Raw genomic sequence first — 12,628 nt, forward strand, 5'->3', positions numbered from 1 at the left:
GCCACTTGTTGTTATTAAATTGTAAGACTAACACCTATACACTGTGACAACAAATGAGCGTTGCTGACATATATCCGATAAGTTAGAGAATAAGTCGTCTTCCTCTCCCATAAACAGTGAGCTCATGCATTCACTCAGAGTCTTCAGCCATCTCCTCTAACTCCAGGTCATCTAACCACTTGTTGAACCCTGATGACAAAGGCACCAGCATGAAATATTTTAGGTTATAACAAAAAATTGTGCAATACTAAAGCTTCAATAACTGCCCTGAGCGCTTTTAAACATACCTCTTTCTTTGGGGGGAGGGGGGTTGGGAGACTTTTGTCTTCTGTTTTTTATTTATTTCCTGTCTTTTGACACAGAGGAAACTGGTGATGTCCTGTAGGATTAACCACAGGCAAAAAAAATTAAGAGACAGGTACAGTTTTTGACATCTGACTCATAAAAAGTAAAATCCCTTCACCTCATTTGTCGTTTGGGCATTTTTGGTAGAATGGTTTTCCCATAATGTCCTGTACTTGCGCGCTTGGGTCCACGAGGCACTCGAGGCTTGGTCCTGCTGAGAATTTTGGAATGATTTTCATTCGTCTCATGACTTAACATGGGTGTCGATCCAACCTCTGGATACACATCTAGGACTAGGTCCTTGTTCGTTACAGAGCCTACAAATATAAACATGAGAATCTGCTGAGCACTTCTTCTTATCCCTCAAACAGGCATGACCACAAATCTTAAATGGCATCTTCTTTGTAGTACTTCACTGTCCCCCAACCTTGTAGGATGTGTCTATATAAGGAAGGACATTCAACAAGCACAGCATGGCCAGGCACGACTCCAACACCATTATTAAGTTTGCCGATGACACAACAGTGGTAGGCCTGATCACAGACAACGACGAGACAGCCTATAGGAAGGAGGTCAGAGACCTGGCCGTGTGTTGCCAGGACAACAACCTCTCCCTCAACGTGATCAAGACAAAGGAGATGATTGTGGACTACAGGAAAAAGAAGAGGACCGAGCACGCCCCCATTCTCATTGACAGGGCTGTAGTGGAGCAGGTTGAGAGCTTCAAGTTCCTTGGTGTCCACATCACCAACAAACTAACATGGTCCAAGCACACCAAGACAGTCGTGAAGAGGGCATGACAAAACCTATTCCCCCTAAGGAGACTGAAAAGATTTGGCATGGTTCCTCAGATCCTCAAAAATTCTACAGCTGCACCATCGAGAGCATCCTGACTGGTTGCATCACTGCCTGGTATGGCAACTGCTCGGCCTCCGACCGCAAGGCACTACAGAGGGTAGTGCGTACAGCCCAGTACATCACTGGGGCCAAGCTTCCTGCTATCCAGGACCTCTACACCAGGCGGTGTCAGAGGAAGGCCCTAAAAATTGTCAAAGACTCCAGTCACCCTAGTCATATACTGTTCTCTCTGCTACCACACGGCAAGCAGTACTGGATTGCCAAGTCTAGGTCCAAGAGGCTTCTAAACAGCTTCTACCCCCAAGCCATAAGACTCCTGAACATCTAATCGAATGGCTACCCAGACTATTTGCATCCCCCTGCTGGGAAAACATATGTGTTATGGCTTTACACCCCCTGCTATATTGTGGATAAAGAGTTACTTGTCTAACAGAACACAGAGGGTGTTCTTTAATGGAAGCCTCTCCAACATAATCCCGGTAGAATCAGGAATTCCCCAGGGTAGCTGTTTAGGCCCCTTACTTTTTTCAATCCTTACTAACGACATGCCACTGGCTTTGAGTAAAGCCAGTGTGTCTATGTACGCAGATGACTCAACACTATACACGTCAGCTACTACAGCAACTGAAAAGAATGCAACACTTAACAAAGAGCTGCAGTTAGTTTCAGAATGGGTGGCAAGGAATAAGATAGTCCTAAATATTTCCAAAACTAAAAGCATTGTATTTGGGACAAATCATTCACTAAACCCTAAACCTCAACTAAATCTCGTAATGAATAATGTGGAAATTGAGCAAGTTGAGGTGACTAAACTGCTTGGAGTAACCCTGGATTGACAATCTGAATGTACCGAGCTGTCTGTTTAAACTACTAGCCCACAGCTCGGACACCCATGCATACCCCACAAGACATGCCACCAGAGGTCTCTTCACAATCCCCAAGTCCAGAACAGACTATGGGAGGCGCACAGTACTACATAGAGCCATGACTACATGGAACTCTATTCCACATCAGGTAACTGATGCAAGCAGTAGAATCAGATTTTTAAAAAACTGGTAAAAATACACCTTATGGAACAGCCAATTTTATTTAACCTTTATTTAAGCAGGGAACACCATTCATTTAGTTGTATTTGAGAGATTTTGATAAAGATTTTCCTTATTACTATACCGAACAAAAATATAAACGCAACATGCAACAATTTCAAACATTTTACTGAGTTACAGTTCATATAAGGAAATCAGTCACTTTAAATAAATTCATTAGGCACTAATCTATGGATTTCACATGACTGGGAATACAGATATGCATCTGTTGGTCACAGATACACTACAAGACCAAAATGTGTGGACACCTGCTTGTCAAACATCTCATTCCAAAATCATGGGCATTAATATGGAGTTGGGCCCCCCTTTGCTGCAATAACAGCCTCCACTCTTCTGGTAAGGCTTTCCACTAGATGCTGGAACATTGCTGCGGGGACTTGCTTCCATTCAGCCACAAGAGCATTAGTGAGGTCGGGCACTGATGTCGGGCAACTAGGCCCGCAGTCGGCATTGCAATTCATTCCAAAGGTGTTCGATGGGGTTGAGGTCAGGGCTCTGTGCAAGAGTGGAAGGCCTCTGTATAGAACATCCATCTCACTGATGATTGATAAATAAGTATGTACAAGGTTCATGGTACGCTCACTTATCTGGGTTGAGAGAGCGTGACGTGTCCAGAACCACAGACCCCACTGATGGTGCGGACATTACATTGAGTCTGTAGTACCTCATGAAAGTCATGGGTGTTGTCCAACTTACAGCAGCACAGATAGAGTCCAGGGAGGCCCCTCTGAACAGGGCCCATGAAGTGGCCATGCCCCTGGTGGAGTGTGCTATCACGCTGTCTGGAGTTGGTCTACCTGCTGCAGCTTATGATTCTGACACTGCATTGGTAATTCAATGTGCCAGTCTCTGCTTCGAGACAGCGCGTTCTTTGGTGTTCTCCTCATAACACACAAAAGGCTGTTCTGTTTGACGAACAGTTCTTGTTGCAGCAAAATAAGCACTCAATGCCCTAACCGGGCAAAGTGTATGCAACTCATGACTCTCCTGTGAGGAATGGGGAGGCGGGTGAAATGCTGCTATGATTAAGGGCTGGCTAGCATGTGATGATGAAAGTACCTTAGGTAATTAGATTTGGCCGAAGCACTGCCTTAGATCCATCTTCTGCTAAAGGGAGGCATGAAGGATAGGTAGAAAGTTAATGTAATTCTCCAACAGGCTTGGCTGAAACACTAGCCAATAGAAAGGCAGTCTTGACTGAGAGTTTAATTAGCTCAATTGAAGACAGGCTCAAACGGTGGACTCATAAGTGATTGTAGGACAACATTTAACTCTCATGAGGGTATTGAAGGAGCCTTGGGAGGTTGTCAGTGGTACAAGGTCTGATAACCAGGGATGCTGTGGCCAATGTGGAGCAACAAGTAGAACTGACGCGCTCTCGAGACTGATCTTCCTCAAGACCTGAGGGAGCAAGGGAATTGGTGAAAACGCATACAGCAGCCCCCTTGGCCATCTGTGTGATAGCGCATCAACCCCTAGTGGGCCTGCTGGACCCTTTATGGAGAACTACATAGGACAATGGGTTGAGTCTTGTGATGCACACAGATCGGCGATGGCCCTTCCGAATCGTGCCCAGATCATCTACACTACTGTGGGATGTATCCTCCAGTCTGAAGGAAGAGGGCCTCCTCTAGAGAGAAGGTCTGCTGCCTGATTCTCCACCCCCGGCAGGTGTATTGCTCTGAGGGATGTAAGGTGTCTGTTTGCCCAAAGCAGTAGTTCCCTTGCTCCCTGGTGCAGTGCCATTGACCTCAGTCCGCCCTGGGGGTTGATGTGTGTTGTCTGTCCGTATCAGTACATGTTGTTCTCTCAGTACTGGGAGGAAGTGCCGGAGTGCAAGGTGAACCGCCTTGAGCTCCAGTACGTTGATGTGAGCTGTTGTCCATGGTGCTGACCAAACACCATGGACCCCTGACTGGTTCAAGACTGCTCCCCATCCCTATAGGGAGGTGTCTGTGGTCAATGTCACCTGGTTGTGAACTGTACCTAGGAGAACTCCATTTGGGGGTTGAAGTGCTAGGTACCACCATCTCCAGCAACTCATTGAAATTGTCAGCTTTTTGTGTTAGTCTCTTCTGGGACATAGATTGTGTATGTTGTACCAGCACATATTAGCCAATCCTCTAAGTAGTTCAGGACCCTGACTCCTGCTTGGCGAAGGGGGGCTAGCCAGTGGTGTGTATTCATGGATGCCAAGGGCTTCCCCAAAAAATTTACTAAGAAAAAAACCATACAAAATAATGTATATTTTGTCTCTCTGTGTTTCATAAATGTCCTACAATTTGCAAGAGGCTGAATGTATCTCACCGGAGAAAGCATCCGAGCAAACGAAACAGCTCCCCTCTGTCTCAGTATGTGTAGCATATCTATCTGATGCTGTCTGGTCAAAAAGAGTATGACATTGTTGCCATCCATAGCATTGAATGCAAGGTAAGCCAGCGAGCATTTTGCTTCCCTTGCTAAATGTTTTTATGAAATAATAGCCAATCAGCGTTGAGCTAAACTGAGTGAGCCAGCTTTCAATGGTCCTGGTGCACCAAAGAAAAGTGTCAAGGGAAGCCAGTTTGGATTTGGCTTCAGACCAATCACATCACAAGCAAAATGTCATTATTGACAGAAAAAAACTTGAATTGTTGCATCTCGTTGTGTTGTTGTCCTCCGGTGCCTAGCTAGCTAGCTAAAATTGGCACTTTTCTAAATTAGCCATGGATGGAGACAGGGATTTGGACTTGTGGTTTTACTTAATTATCCGTACTGGCCAATGATTATAATGGCGATTCTGATCCAACCATAAATTCATACATTGTGGATGGAAGTTCAACATGTAGCTAGATGTAGTATGCTAATGTTAACTAGCTGGCCTGGCGTATCATTGCCCATGAAAAGAAGTTAGGCTAGCAAGCAAGTATTTTAGCCAGGTAGCCTAGAACAACAAAAACGAAAAGTGCGTACTGTATGAAAGAGTCATAGACCGTTTAGGTAACAGTAAAGAGGAGGATGGCATTGGCGTTTCTCTACAAGTAGGATGAGTCAACATGGTTTTTTCTACTTGCACACACACACACACAGAAATCAGTCTCATGAACAGCCACATCATATTTAGCCTACGTTGATTGGACTAAATTGTTTTTTTGGTATCTTTTAGTTGTCACTGTATTAGACTAAGCATAGGTGATTAGATGATGTTGAAAAGTTCAAATGGTGCTGGAGTAGTGGAGGCAGCTCCTGTTTTCTTTGCGACTTGCGGTAACTCTCTGTGGTTCTAAATCAATAGTTGTTTAGTAGTCCAAAAATGTCAGAAACATTTCCTTGCTTGACCATGCTGTAGGTCATGTAACTGTTTGTTTCATGCAATATACACTGCTCAAAAAAATAAAGGGAACACTTAAACAACACAATGTAACTCCAAGTCAATCACACTTCTGTGAAATCAAACTGTCCACTTAGGAAGCAACACTGATTGACAATAAATTTCACATGCTGTTGTGCAAATGGAATAGACAACAGGTGGAAATTATAGCCAATTAGCAAGACACCCCCAATAAAGGACTGGTTTTGCAGGTGGTGACCACAGACCACTTCTCAGTTCCTATGCTTCCTGGCTGATGTTTTGGTCACTTTTGAATGCTGGCGGTGCTTTCACTCTAGTGGTAGCATGAGACGGAGTCTACAACCCACACAAGTGGCTCAGGTAGTGCAGCTCATCCAGGATAGCACATCAATGCGAGATGTGGGAAGAAGGTTTGCTGTGTCTGTCAGCGTAGTGTCCAGAGCATGGAGGCGCTACCAGGAGACAGGCCAGTACATCAGGAGACGTGGAGGAGGCCGTAGGAGGGCAACAACCCAGCAGCAGGACCGCTACCTCCGCCTTTGTGCAAGGAGGAGCAGGAAGAGCCCTGCCAGAGCCCTGCAAAATTACCTCCAGCAGGCCACAAATGTGCATATGTCTGCTCAAACGGTCAGAAACAGACTCCATAAGGGTGGTATGAGGGCCCGACGTCCACAGGTGGGGGTTGTGCTTACAGCCCCACACCGTGCAGGACGTTTGGCATTTGCCAGAGAACACCAAGATTGGCAAATTCGCCACTGACGCCCTGTGCTCTTCACAGATGAAAGCGGGTTCACACTGAGCACATGTGACAGACGTGACAGAGTCTGGAGACGCCGTGGAGAACGTTCTGCTGCCTGCAACATCCTCCAGCATGACCGGTTTGGCGGTGGGTCAGTCATGGTGTGGGGTGGCATTTCTTTGGGGGGCTGCACAGCCCTCCATGTGCTCGCCAGAGGTAGCCTGACTGCCATTAGGTACCGAGATGAGATCCTCAGACCCCTTGTGAGACCATATGCTGGTGCGGTTGGCCCTGGGTTCCTCCTAATGCAAGACAATGCTAGACCTCATGTGGCTGGAGTGTGTCAGCAGTTCCTGCAAGAGGAAGGCATTGATGCTATGGACCGCCCGTTCCCCAGACCTGAATCCAATTGAGTACATCTGGGACATCATGTCTCGCTCCATCCACCAACGCCACGTTGCACCACAGACTGTCCAGGAGTTGGCGGATGCTTTAGTCCAGGTCTGGGAGGAGATCCCTCAGGAGACCATCCGCCACCTCATCAGGAGCATGCCCAGGCGTTGTAGGGAGGTCATACAGGCACGTGGAGGCCACACACACTACTGAGCCTCATTTTGACTTGTTTTAAGGACATTACATCAAAGTTGGATCAGCCTGTAGAGTGGTTTTCCACTTTAATTTTGAGGGTGACTCCAAATCCAGACCTCCATGGGTTGATAAATTTGATTTCCATTGATAATTGTTGTGTGAGTTTGTTGTCAGCACATTCAACTATGTAAAGAAAAAGTATTTAATAAGATTATTTCATTCATTCAGATCTAGGATGTGTTATTTTAGTGTTCCCTTTATTTTTTTGAGCAGTGTATTTTGTGGAATTCACCTGACAGATGTTGCTCTCCGGTTTTGTAATGAAACAAATGTGTGGTTTAATTTATTCTGCCACTGTGTCTTCTTATTGTCTCGGCCTTAGGCCTCTATATCAGGGTGTCAAGGCATATGAACTAATATGTTATATGTTATAGAGCAAACAACGCAATTATCACAACACATAGGTTGTAAAATGGCTTTTTCTTCTGGATTGGCTACCCAGTTGATTTTACCCATCCACCGCTACTGGCTAGCCCTGCATTTACGCACTTTTTGAAAGTGTGAGAGGTGAGCGAAAGGCCAAAGGGTAGAACGCGAAACTGAAAAACACTTTTTTCGAAGGCAAATCTCAGGTATTTTTAGGGATGTGAAAGTATGTATATTTCAGGTCCACTGTGGTGAACCAATCGTCTGGTTGTACAGACTGAAGGATGGTTTTGATTGGCAGCATGTTGTTGGGAAGTGCTGAAATATGATGATTCAGCACAATAGGTCCAGGATCGGACGGAGGCTGCCACCAGAAAATAGATTGAGTAGAACCCACAGTTTTTTTGCGCTGGTTCTACCTCTTCGATTGCACGCATTTTCCAGGAGGAATGAGATTTCTGAGCAGAGTGTTTGCTTTTGAGCAGGGTTGCGAGCTGTTGTTTTCAAGAAACCCCTAAAGCCTGGGGTCACTGTCAAGCGAAGCAAATGATTTATCAATACGGGGGAAATGGCCAAAACCATTCTCATCTGCACCATGAACTTGTAGCTAAGCGAGTGCATATGCTTGGCATGGCAGGGGTTCTGTCATTTGGCGTGCTCCAAGTGCATTGGCGCTCACACACTAAGTCTTTGAACAACGGGATGGATGTCTCAGTCTCTGAAGAACTGAATTCATCAAATTTAGATGTGGACACCATTGCAGTAGGTGCATGTTCCACGTTGAGATTCCTGCTTGCACTCTCAAAGATTTCAGACAATTATATTTTCTGGTTGACCGTCAATGCCAGGCCGGCAGGCTGGGACTGGCAATGATAGAGCTGTGGTACATAGCATTATCATCATCAGAGTGCTCATAGTCTGTGTCATAAGAGTGGGAGGCTCTTGTGGACAGTAAATCAGTGTCATCCGATTCAACAACAACGCTCCTTTCAGAGGTAAGGGTTGGGTTTGGTATCGGCGGGGGAAGCCTGGCTAAGATGTGCTCAAGAGCAGACTCAATGGTTGCCATACGACTGTCCAGTGACTTAATCTCCATTCGTTTCTCAGTGCGTCGAGATTTGTGCCGAGGCGAGGATGAGTGATGGCATTTATTGGGTGGTGGATCACGAGAGGAGTATGACCCATTATTAGACCTGGAGCGTTTGGAATTATCATTAATCTGTGTGGCAGACTCATCTGATCCCCCAGAGCGCGCTAGTTGAGATTTCAGTGCTCTTGGTTTGAATTTCTGACAGTGAGTGCAAGAGCTGCTACCCTGTACAGCCGCTTGAACATGTTCAGCTCCCAAGCAAAGAACGCAAAGTGTGTGCTTATCTGAGGCTGGGAGTTGTTTTTCACACTGTTGACATTGGTGGAACCAGTGTGCAAAGAACACATTCTTACGTAAGAGAAGTGTGTTCCAAGGAAAAGGTAACAAAAAATATATTTTTTGTTTTAGTATGTCTCGATGTATGTTTCAATTGCCTCGGTATCGGCTTCGGATGCTTCGAGATAAGTTATACTTATATAAGCGAGGACCGGTGCCCTACAGCACTGCTGAGCTCCGTGATTACAGCAAAACTCCAAGCGAGGGAGTGATAATGCTGGATCAACAGGCTGATGACTGGCACGACACCGCGGGTCAACAAGCGCCAACAACAGGTACAACAAGCTAACTAGCTACGGTAGCTATGTGTGGCTAACTTAGCTAGCTAGCTTTGAGCTGACTTCTGAGCAGTGGAGGCTCCTCAGATGAGGAAGGGGAGGACCATCCTCCTCAGTGAATTCCATAAAAATAAAAATGGTAAAACATTAAAGTTATCATTTTTAGATAAAACTATATAAAATATATTCAAGTCACCAAATAATTGATTAAAACACACTGTTTTGCAGAAGGTCTACAGTAGCCTCAACAGCACTCTGTAGGGTAGCACCATGGTTTAGCCGGAGGACAGCTAGCTTCCATCCTCCTCTGGGTACATTGACTTCAATACAAAACCTAGGAGGCTCATGGTACACACAGTAATTATGACAACTTCCAACGGTTCTCACCCACTTACATAGACTTACACAGTAATTATGACAACTTCCGGAGGACGTCCTCCAACCTATCAGAGCTCTTGCAGTATGAACTGATATGTTGTCCTCCCAATCAAAGGATCAGAGAATGAATCTAGTACTGAAAGCATAAGCTAGAGCTAGCTAGCACTGCAGTACATAAAATGTGGTGAGTAGTTGACTCAAAGAGAGAGAAAGACAATAGTTGAACAGTTTCTAACAAATTAATTAATAAAAAAATAGAAAAGCAAGAGAGAGAGAGAGAGAGCTATATTTCATCATTTTCACTTACTTAGTTAGCAAATGCAGCTAGCGAGTTTAGCCTACTCAAACACCCGGCTCAAACAGAGGGATGCTATGTTAGCTAGCTGGCTATGACTATCCAACACAACATTGGAACTCTTCCAAGTCAAGGTAAGCTTTTGGTTTTATTGCCACCGAGCCCGCTGGTGTAACTGCTAAACTGCTTACTGACTGTACACTGTAACGTTACTGCATGATTGTAGCAGGTTTACTAACGCGTTAGTTCTATAAGCTAATATGATGACAACGATATAGGCTGTGTGTAGCGGTTATGATATGGTTTGGCTTGGAAAGGTTTTTTCGCCTGGTCACATACAGCTGATGTGTTGTGCATTGAAGTCCACAAGTGAAGGGAAAAGGTGAGAGGAGGAGAGCGCATAGATGCGAGAAGGAATACAACGTGGCTGCTATGAAAGTGATAAACATATATGAATTTGTCCAATAGAAACTCTTGTTTGCAACTGTTGGTTGATTACACCCTGTATCAACTAGATGCAGGCAAGAGTGTGCAGAGCTGTATTGAATGTGTCGCTGTCTGTCCATGTGTCACTGTCTGTCACCTCAACTTTTTCTCTTGACCTGTGTGTACCTACGCTGTAAACTTTCATTCATAGGCTAGGTTGTGGCAACCTCATGATGGGTATATGGAAAATTTTAGTATCATGTAGTATGCTAAACCTATCGATGTTACCTTGAACTGGGTGAATGGAATATGAGTGACAGTCATCCAATCTTATTATTTTAGCAGTCTACCACAGCATATTGGAGTTGAAATTGAATAATGAATATGAGCTGAAGGTGCAGACTTTCAGCTTTAATTTGAGGGTATTTACATCCAAATCGGGTGAACGGTGTAGGAATTTCAGCACTTTTTATGTGGTCCACCCCTTTTAAGGGACCAAAAGTAATTGGACAATTGTCTGCTCAGCTGTTCCATGGCCAGGTGTGTGTTATTCCCTCATTAGTTCATTTACAAGTAAGCAGATAAAATGTCTAGAGTTGATTTCAAGTGTGGCATTTGCATTTGGAATCTGTTGCAGTTAACCCTCAATATGAAATCCAATGAGCTGTCACTGCCAGTGAAGCAAGCCATCATTAAACTGAAAAATCTAAACAAACCCATCAGAGAGATAGCAAAAACATTAGGTGTGGTCAAGTCAACTATTTGGTACATTCTTAAAAAGAAAGAATGCACTGGTGAGCTCAGGAACACCGGAAGACCACGGAAAACAACTGTGGTGGATGACAGAATAATTATTTCCCTGGTGAAGAAAAACCCCTTCACAACAGTTGGCCAGATCAAGAACACCCTCCAGGAGGTAGGCGTATCTGTGGCAAAGTCAACAATCAAGAGAAGACTTCACCAGAGTAAATACAGAGGGTTTACCACAGGATGTAAACCATTGGTAAGCCTCAAAAACAGGAAGACCAGATTCTACCAAAAAACATATAAAAAAGCCTGTACAGTTCTGGAACAACATCCTATGGACAGATGAGACAAAGATCAACTTGTACCAGAATGATGGGAAGAGAAGAGTATGGAGAAGGGAAGGAACTGCTCATGATCCGAAGCATACCACCTCATCTGTGAAGCATGGTGGAGGCAGTGTAATGGCATGGGCATGTATGGCTGCCAATGTAATGGGTTCCCTTGTATTTATTGATGATGTGACTGCTGACAAAAGCAGCAGGATAAATTCTGTATTATCTGCTCAGATTCAGCCAAATGCTTCAAAACTCATTTGGACGGCGCTTCACAGTGCAGATGGACAATGACCCGAAGCATACTGTGAAAGCAACCCAATACTTTTTTAAGGCAAAGAAGTGGAATGTTCTGCAATGGCCAAGTCACTTGCTGAAGGCAAAACTGAAGGCAAAACACCCCAAGAACAAGCAGGAATTGAAGACAGCTGCTGTAAAGGCCTGGCAGAGCATCACCATCTGGTGATGTCTAGGGGTTCCAGACTTCAGGCAGTCATTGACTGCAAAGGATTTGCAACCAAGTATTAAAACTCACAATTTAATTTATGATTGTTAGTTTGTCCAATTACTTTCGAGCCCCTAAAATTGGGGGGTTATGTATAAAAATGGTTGTAATTCCTACACGGTTCATACAATAATTTTGACAAAACCCTTAAATTAAAGATGAAAGTCTACACTTAAAGCCATCTTGATTGTTTCCTTTCAAATCCATTGTGGTGGTGTACAGAGCCAAAATAATGCAAATTGTGTCACTGTCCAAATACTTATGGACCTGACTGTAGAGTTTCTGCAAATTAACGGCATGCCACTGTGTCCCTGTTAGAAAAATGAGTCAGATTACAACCTACACATCATGATATTGAAAACAATGTTGTTTTTCCTAACTTACCTCTCTTTGAATGACGAGATCCTGCAGACCCACAATAGTCTGGTTAAAGTCCTTGAATTGACCTATTGAATTGACTTATTGACCAAGTGAATTGACCTATTCCATGAATTGAATGCTATAAACAAATGTAGGCTATAACATTTTGAAATAATTCCTTGTACTTTTTCAATAAGGGACATACACATATAAGAAACGTGCAATGTAATATTTGTCCTATGTGGGTTTCAAAACAGATAATACAGGAGAATCACATCAAGACCATTGCTGTGATACAGCCTTACCTTGTTGGCAAGATGCCATTATCCTATTTCATCCGATGCACTCTAACTCTGCCATAGTCTTGGCCATTTCATCAAATGTTACTTCCTTTTTCATGACAAGAGGCAGGTGCACACACTAGGGCAGAAGTAGCAATAATGTTATTGCCTGACAACACACAGAGACAATCCATGTTGCTGTCCATT

The sequence above is a fragment of the Coregonus lavaretus genome (genome assembly GCF_964263955.1).
Source record: "Coregonus lavaretus genome assembly, chromosome: 24".
In the NCBI taxonomy this organism is placed as follows: Eukaryota; Metazoa; Chordata; class Actinopteri; order Salmoniformes; family Salmonidae; genus Coregonus; species Coregonus lavaretus.